At 33.5% G+C, this 9,663-nt stretch overlaps 1 pseudogene; it reads left to right on the top strand.

Annotated features, from left to right (window-relative positions):
- The first annotated feature begins 1,629 nt into the window (after positions 1–1,629).
- On the top strand, positions 1,630–8,643 carry LOC120113709 (annotated as a pseudogene).
- Positions 8,644–9,663: the final 1,020 nt, after the last annotated feature.

The raw sequence follows: 9,663 nt of genomic DNA, 5'->3' as shown, positions 1-9,663 counted from the left end.
TTAAAAAATAAATAAAATTCACAGGTAAGATACTTAATCCACTAAATACTATGGGCTTAGAGGTTGGGTGCTGGTCGCATAATTTTGTTTGGACGATCTATTTTTATTTTTTAATTAAATAATTAGATTGAATTATTTCATATTTCATTGTTTTTTTAATTAAATAGAAAGATATTACATTTTAGAAGTAAATGTCATGATTTAAACTCATACAAGATATAGACAACATAAATATCTTTGACCACTCGACCAATTATTAAATCTCTTCATATATTATGTTTATGTGATTTGAATTTTTCAAAATTTATATTTATTTATGCGAGTTTTTCTATAATTGTAAAGTGTAACGTGTTTAAGGCGTTGCGCAATTATACTAATATACGTGCCGACAAATAATAAGATAGTAAGTAAAATCATTTTCACAATGATTAATGGGATTTAACTTTCAAGTATTTGCATTAAAATAAATCTACATAAATAATGAGTTAATGATAATATAAAAAAGAGTAAAATAATAAATTGTAGTCAATATGTCAAGTCAATTAAGTTGCTAAAGCAATTGCAAGTGATGAGATAGAGAAACCCTTATTGGGAAGTTGGTATTGTTGCCGAATGAATTGCACCAACAAATCAACTCGTTCAAATGCTAGACAGAGCTTCGGTTAAGCCCTCCAATTATGTCTAACAAGAGACTTAGTGATAAATCTGTCACGCAATAGCTGTTTGCGTAAACCCTAAAATGATTATAATTGATTAAATTCACTTTTTTTAGTCGCATGAAATCTTTTTTATGTCTGGTAAAAACTAGACTTCATTAACCTTCGAATAATTAAAATTTGCATCCAATAAATAATTTCGTGAACTTAGTTCTTTCAAATCTAAAGTACATAAATAATAATAAAGTATTTATGTTTAAACTATTTGATTTATGATGAAACATATTATCATCTGTAGTCCTCTTGTCGAGGTAGAGCATATCACTTTATTGAGTCTTCGTCGATAATTCAATACGATGAAAACTCACACTTATAGTCTTATTCCTTATTTGACGGCTACTCCTCACGATGAGAAAAAAAAATTAGTGTTTTTTCCCCGCTTTCTCCTAATGATCTTCTCCACCTTTTTAAATAAAAGATATTATAAAATTTAAATGTTTCATTAATTGGACTTGGTTCCTTATTTTTCTCATTGATTTGAATTGATTCCTTAATTTTTGAAAAGGAATAATATCCTGCACAACACCACAGAAAAAGACTCAGCCCCACAAGTGACATTATAATTTAATGAGTACAAATAAAAGCTTCGAAAATACATACGCAATGCATTAATGCGACTAAATGTTATAGAATTCAAATAAATATTCAAGTGTAAAGACATCAAATATACCCTTTTTCATAGAGTTATCATATAGTTTATGTCGACCCTCAATTTTTTTTCGTCCCGTTATTATTAAGTTATTATTATTATTATTATTATTTAAGATTACTAAAATAATATTTTTATTTACAGATTCGGCCCAAATACCTCAAACCCAAATTACAGTCCAACAAACCTAAGGATGAAAATCAACTGGGGTTTCATCATGTTCTAAGGCAGCCACCTAATCCTAACCGTCCGATCGAATGGAAGATGAAGGGCCCATATCAACCCTCAGTGAAGATTTCCCCCTTGGATGCTGTCGTCACCTTGCAAGAGCCGTCCGAACTGGACCCATCTAACGGTCTAGATCGAGCTCAGGCCATCGAATCTGGCACCATCACAGTCCTCTTCACCAACTGATAATTGGATTCACAAGTCAAACATCAAGACCAAGACAAACCCGTGATTTCAATCTATTTTTTACTTCACTCATGATGTTTCAGAAAAAACAAGAGAAAAAGAAAGTGAAAAATAATGTAAATCAGGGTCTATATAACAATCATTTTTATTTTGTTTTATTAGAATAATGATATGGTCTTCCTACTTATATATATATATATATATATTACAGTCGTTTCTACTTATATGGTCTTCCTATAATATAACAATCATTTTTATTTTGTTTGATTAGAATAATGATATGTAGTATGTAAGGATGATATTATTGGTCGTAAATTACATAAATACTAGTAATTGATTATTGTATATATTGGATTATTTAGATTGTGAATAACATAATGGTGCAATAGTTGATGAGCAACTTAATCGTTATACCCAGGGAAAGTACTTTTCATGTCTCTCTAACATAGGAGTTGTTTTAAATTAATACTTTTATTATTTAATGAATAATTAATCTTTATATCAATAAAAAGAATCGCATAAAATTATTTTTTCAAAAAAATTAACATTATATATTTAAAATTATTATTATAATAAATTTAAAATTTATTATTTAAACCTGACATAAAAATATTTTTATTATTTACTTTTCAACTCTAAATAAAATATTTCATTGGAATAAATATAAAAAAAAAATGTTAATTCTGCCTAAATTTAGCATGAATCGAGGCTTTTTATTTGCTTAAAACTAAATTGATATGGGATTAATTTTAACCGATCACTATATAATAGGGACCTTACTCGTATTTTTACCCTTTTTTATAGTCTGAGCAAAATTTGTTTAAAGTCTCTCCAGGCCCCCACATTCAGTTATACGTCTTTCTAAATAAAGGACGCGACCGCTATACTAAAAAATTAACGCGCCAAAATTTCATTGGCGGGAAAAGTGACGTAGAAAAAATTCATTTAATAAAATAAATTAATACTATGAATTTTTATTACCAGTGACCGTCAGTATTTTCCTTTCTTCAGTACAAGCAAGACGTTTCAATTTGCAGAAATCCTTCATATTCTTTTTTCATGGGTTACGATTTGGTGTGTCTCGATTATAATAGCGGTTTCGGTGCCGTTAATCGATGTGGATGATGATCTGAAGTCCCTCAAAATGAACGGTCAAGATCAACACAGTAAGGGTCAAAAGATAAGGACCTATGGACTGTTAACATCTGTTTATCTCTAAGATGAAACGTAAGGAAATTCTTTAAATTACGATCAGAGGCTTATCCTGTTTTGACTATTGAAACTGTGACAGTGAGAGCTATTTAGGATTCTATTAAAAAAAAAGACCTCTTATTCCCTGGTAGAAGATTATTTGGTTCCCACTATATATTCCTAAACATAGTTTAATCTCTTGGATGACTAAGCTTGATAGACTTCCTATAAAAGAAAGACTCCACCATATGGAATTGATTAATGACTGCAATTGTGTTTTTTGTGACAACCATACTAAAACAATAGATCATCTATTCCTTCAATGTTCTATGGCAGATTTCATTTGAAAATCAATTTTTTTTTATTTCTTACATTTAATTTTTTTTAAATACATGGAATTCTTTTTGTGCGTGGACCACTTCTTTTTTTTTAAAAAAACTCTACTAACTTCAATTTTGAATATAATTATCAACACTACTATTTATTTTATGTGGGATGAAAGAAACAAAAGACTATTTTAAAACTGATCTAAGAATACTCAAAAACTGTTCTAAACCATAAGGATATAATAGAGCTACATTTAAAGAATAGAAACTTTAATAAAAATGACAATATTAATATTACTATCGTAAGAAATTAGAATATATATAATTTTTTATTATTTTTTAAGTAGGTTGCTCACTGTATTTTAGTCGTTGTTATTTGGGTAATAAAGTTGAAAATATCAAAAAAAAAAAAAAGGGCTAGAAGCGGAAGAGAGCGTCATGGGTTTCAGAGACCTTGAGCGGCGAGCAAAGGGAGGCCCAGATCAAGGAACTGAAACAAGAAATGGAGGGGCTTTTTGGGTGTTACAGAGAAATGATGGATCAGAAATCGAGTTTCGGGATGGGGTGCGACATTGGGTCGGTCGAGTCCGGTTGTGCATTAAATTCAGTGGTGGCTGTTCTAATGGAGGAAAGCGACTTGCCGCTGGAGAAATTGGTCGAGGCAATTCATGAGAAAGTCAAGGACAGAATGGGAAATGTGAGTTTGGCCGCCGTGAAAAGCGCCGTGCTACTTGTAGGCCAGAGAGTGAAATATGGATTGAGTAATGAAGAAGCTGATGTTTTGGAGGATGATTCTCACTCTTCTCTTTGGTGTTGGGAGGTATTTTTTTTTCCTTTCGTTTTTTTTTGTATTTAACTTATTTAGTTATTTACATGCATGCTTACAAATGTGATAGACAAGAGATGCAAAGTTAATACCAATGGCCGAGAGAGTCACAATAAAAGCTCGGCGTACTTGTAGGAGGAAGATTATCGAGAGGATTACTGCTGTTTCTGGTAAGAAGAAGAAATTTCTCTGATTTCTTTTCTATTTGATTCTCTTGGATTTCCCTAATGGACATCTTTCTTGCATATTTGCCTGTGCTTTGCATTTCACTAAGGAATATGCTGTTTAATTGATTTTTCGTATTGATATATGATAAGAATTCATTTGATGTTGCATAGAATATGATGAGCAACTTTTCAATTGTAATACCTTAATTTTATGCTTCCAGTAGCTAATGGTGTTTGTGGTTAATTACAGCAATGATAACTCTGTTACAAAAGCCAGAGAATGATCGTAGCTACAAGCATGATTTTGTTAAAGCATCTGAAAATCTTGCCAAAGTATTAAGTGAGGCAGATATTCGCTTGTTAATGAGTAGCATGTTGCAGAAGACTGATGCTGAGATGTATGCATTTATATGATTCTACAATTTTTGTTCTTGAATTATTTTATTCACAGTAAAAGTTTTATCTGTTTCCATAGGGCTGAGAAAGAAGCAAAGCGAGAAGAAAAATTGTTGTTAAAGCAACTGGAGAGAACTAAAAGAGAAATTGAAAAGGAGAAGAAGAAAGTGGACCGTGAACTCCGGAAGGAAAAGTTGCAAAATGTATATGCAAATTTTCAAAACTTGTCCATGTGTGAAACTGATTACTATCAAATATTTGTATCTTTAGTACTGGTTGTGCTATCGGAATGTGTAAATCTGAATTATTCCCAGGAAAATGATTCTGTTGAGTGTGTTATTACTTATTTGCAATCCCTTTTACTGCTTAGATTTTCATGAATGTAATTTGTTCCAGGAAAAGGTAAAAAAGCGCTTGCAGGATGAAGCAGAAAAGGATGAAAAACGTCGTGAAAGAGGAGGCTGAGATGAGGGTGAATCTGCGAAAACAACAAGAAGAAGCTGAGAGAGATCAACGATGGCGTGAGAAAGAAGAGGCTGATCTTAAAAAGAAACTTTCAATACAAAAGCAAGCTTCAGTTATGGAACGCTTCCTCAAAAAATGTAAAACTTCACCATGTCAGATTGAGGAAATGACTAAGCCAACCACATATTCTCCATCTACCAAAAGAATTGAAAATGTGCCTGAAACAATTACCCTCTCCATGGACAGAGCTCTTTCATCTAAAGAAGAAGCTAATACTGATGATCTTCGCAAGTGGGTTTCTTTGTTTTCTTTGACTTGTATGATTTTACAAGCTTTGATTCTGTTATATTTCAAGTAAACATTCTACTATCTTACTTCTCAGGTTGCACTTATCTTCTTGGCGCCACTTGGGTCATTCTCTTCATTGGAATAGAAAACAGTGTTGGGGGATGCGTATGAAACCCAAGAGGGAATTGTTTAAGGAACTCAAGTTAACTGCCAATAAAGGGTTATCCCATGATGACTGGACTGTTGAAGGGCTTGCAGATGCCTGGGAAGAACAGCATTCGGAGGATGGATCCCGCCATATTGATGCTGATGTTTCAGTTCATGATGTTAAGAAGTGCTGTGTAAGAAAGCAGTTGTTGCAGTTTGATAAAAGCAACAGACCTGCATTTTATGGTATTTGGCCTAAGAAAAGGTAGGCTCCTATTTCTTGCTTTTGCTTCATTTTATTCTAAATCAAGCTATATTCACCCTAGAAAATTAGTATATAGTTGAAAGGTTCATTGTTAAATATAAAGAATCGTTGTTATGTCAATATGCATGTAATTGGTTAAGCATTTTATTTGAACAAATATAGAACCAGAATGCATGATTTTATATCTATTACCAGTGTTTCCTTCTGAGTAAAGACCCAAATTTTTTAGAGCTCGGATAACTAAGATGAGAGGAGTTAGGAGTTTCAATCCCTTTCTTAACCTCGTCTTAAACTTCAAGTTTCAATGCCCTTTCTTAACCTCGTATTAAACTTCATAATTTTCAAGCTCATTCAAGTGAGACTGAAATAATATTAGAAGGCAGTGGTGATAATGATTGGGAAAAAGGTTTTTTTGACTCCATTCAGTTAGTGTTCTTTGTGACGCTGCATCAATGCCACTTAGCTTTCAATCTCATAATTAAATTGATAATTGGTGATTTTTTCGTATCTTCAGTAATGTTGTGAGGCCTCAATGCCCATGGAGGAAGGACCCAGATTTAGACTATGATGTGGATAGTGATGAAGAATGGGAGGAGGTAGTGTAATTTTGTTATTCAGACTGAAAATTAGAGGAGAACCTGGAAATAACATTTTCATTTAACAGGAGGAGCCTGGTGAAATCCTCTCAGATTGCGATAAAGATGAAGAGGAGGAAACTTGTGAAGGATGCTCTAAAGCTGATGATGAAGATGAAAGTGAAGATGGATTTTTCGTACCAGATGGATATCTCTCAGAAAATGAGGTAAAAACCGACTTGGGAAGATATTATATCTACCTTGGTACTAGCTTCTGAACCAAAAAAGAATGACATACCATTTTGCAAAAATCAAAGGATTAAAGTGCTTATTTGAGGCTTATATGCAGGGTATCGAAGTTGATAGATTGGAATCTGATGTTCCAGCTGTAGAGACCCAAGCTTCCCATATTAGTGAGCAAGATGGGAAAAATGAGGAGTTTGGTGCATTGCTTCGGCAACAAAAATATCTAAACAGTTTAACTGAGCATGCACTTCGAAAAAATCAGCCATTGTTTCTATCAAATTTATTGCATGAAAAGGCATCACTTCTAATGGCTGAAGATCTTAATGGTACTCCTAAATTGGAGCAGACATGCTTGTTAGCTCTGAGCATGCGGGTATATCCTTTTGGCCCATCTGTAGAGATATCGATTGATAGCATGGAACATGAGAATCAAGAAGCTCAAGAAGCTTGTATGTCAAATGGGAAGGCTGGTGCAACACCAGCCTTGTTTGTAGTACCAATTCCAGACTCAGATTTGCCTCTTATCGTAAGTTGCAATTCTAACCAGTGTTTAATGTAAAATGTCCAATGGTTATCATGTTTGGGAATGTATTATGATTGCAGTAGTGAGGTGGTCTTATGATATATTAGGAGCTTGGAACTTCAATTTTTCTGTTAAAAATGCTAGCATTAAACTGCTGTGGTTTGCTGCTGTTGATGATCTTGCTGGTTTTAGGTATCGACAATCCAGTCATGCTCCCGTGGTATCCGAAGGTTGTTAGAGTCTTTGCAAGCAAAGTTTCCTTCGATTCCAAAGTCTCAGTTAAAAGACAAGGTGCGAGAAATTTCAGATTTCTCTGATAATTGTTGGCAGGTTAGTGCCTCATTTTTTATTTTAGATCTGGCTCTCTGCTAGTGGCATCTTCTTAGCGAAAGAAAATGAACGATTTGATATTATAAAGTCATTTTCATGAATGAATTAGTTAGCTGAACGTTCCTTTCAGTTTAAGAAAGTCTTTGACGGTTAAATAACATTCTATGCACTGATATGGACTGATTCTTTCGTTTGCAGGTGAAGAAATAAATTTTAGTGAAGCTTGGCATGCCAATTTCACCAGGTATTTATTCATCTTACCTGGTCTGTCTCAACTAGTTTAATTGTTAGTAATTTTCTATCAAATGAACCATACACATTTTTCTCTGAACCCGATTGACAGAGAAGGGCGGTGGACACACAACGTATTGCTGCATTTTTCTCGAAAAGGTGCTGCCCCCCTGCTGATAAGAGTAGCAGCAGCCCTCCCACTGAATCCTCTTCGCTGCACTTGCTGATTTCTGGTTCTGCTTCCCAGGAGCAACAGGGTTGTACCTTCAACCATACATAAAATCGCATTTCTCCTACCAACTAGCTATGGGGTTATGCTGTAAAATTTTGTTAAGAATGATGGAATGAAAAAAGGGGTTGGATATTGTTACTGTGTACCATGTTTTTGAGGGTGTAAGTTACACTTATGGTTCTCTTCTGATCATCTTCGTAATATGCTTCCCTTCTAATTCTAGATAAATCGTTACATTTTAGACTCTTTTTCTTTTCTTGTTAAAATAAAATACTAAAATATGGTTGTCAATCATAATCTATCAAAGGATTGGCCATAATGTATCGTTTGATGCTCTTCCTTGTAAATCTGCAATTGTGGTCCTATCTGAAAGATTTGATGAATGGTGGTGCTGGTGTATCCCGGGCAATGGGATATGAACTCTATCTTCCTCAAATTATATATTGGCTAATGATGAACGGAAAGAAGATATAGTACCTGAAATTCTTGATGGTCACAATGTAATCGACTTGATCCAACCCTGATATTTTGTTTAAGACTTAGCGTTTGATAGTGAAGCGGATCGTGGGCAAGCAGAGGAGGAAGCAGTGGCTGAGATCATGAAAAACAAAAGTTTGCTTATTCAACAGCATAAGATGAAGAAAAGCACTGCCTAAAGTACAATGAAATTTGAGGTGGAAATAGTCCTCATAACTACAACCATGGAGTCTTGTTTCCTAGTTTCATCAAGGCCCATTTCTCTCTGTTCCATTAGCCAGCCATTTGAAATCGGATTCTACCAACGTGAAACCATGGGGTCGGCACATGCCTGCAATTTATGTCACTAATCACGATGAAGAAAACATCAATTAAATTAACACACGTCAAGGAAAAGATCAACATATGTTATGCGATGAATGGAAAGTGTGTGTTTGCTAAAGTCCCCAAGTCAAAAAAGTTTGAATCCCAAATAGAGCTGGGAACCCTAATTAGGGCTTCAGAGGGGTTTTTTTATTAACAAATTAAGGTGAACGTGAACCCCAAGGAAAAAAGGGGAAGATTGAGAATTCCCAGAGCTGCTTGTTAGCTTATACATGAGGACTCTATTTAATATAGATATAGCAGAGACAAACCACGCATGAGGACTGCCCATGCATTATTCTAATGTTGAAAAATTTAGTTAAAATTAATTAATCAATAGGCCCAAATCCCATCTCTCTCACTCTCGCTACTTCGACTTGACTGTATGTCTTCTTATTCATGCCATTTTACAACCCTAGTTATCTTCATGTAGTTTTGAGGTCAATATTCAAATTTTGTGATCTTCCTTTTAAAATTATTTGTAAAATTCAAATTTAAATTCCCTCTTAACTCATTGAAATATTATTTATCACTACACCTAACTCATTATTGTCAAATCATACCACATGCATGATTCAAGTATAAACAAAAGTTTTTCGAAGTACAAATGGGAGATTCTATATGACTGTTGTTTCTTGAAAGTTTAAAGGTTGAAGATACATTAATAAACAATTTTTTTATCAATAAATCTTTAAATGTTATAAACTAATCATCAAAATTTATTAAAATATTACATAATTATCATTAAACTTATCAAATTATTATAAAATAATCCTAAAACTTATACAACGTCGTATATATAGATATATTGTAACAATTCGATAAGTTTAATAATC

The sequence above is a fragment of the Hibiscus syriacus genome, unplaced genomic scaffold (assembly GCF_006381635.1).
Source record: "Hibiscus syriacus cultivar Baekdansim isolate YM2019G1 unplaced genomic scaffold, ASM638163v2 tig00110213_pilon, whole genome shotgun sequence".
NCBI classification, from domain to species: Eukaryota; Viridiplantae; Streptophyta; class Magnoliopsida; order Malvales; family Malvaceae; genus Hibiscus; species Hibiscus syriacus.
Note: the sequence above shows the minus strand (reverse complement) of the source record. Positions and strands in the feature narration are given on the sequence as shown.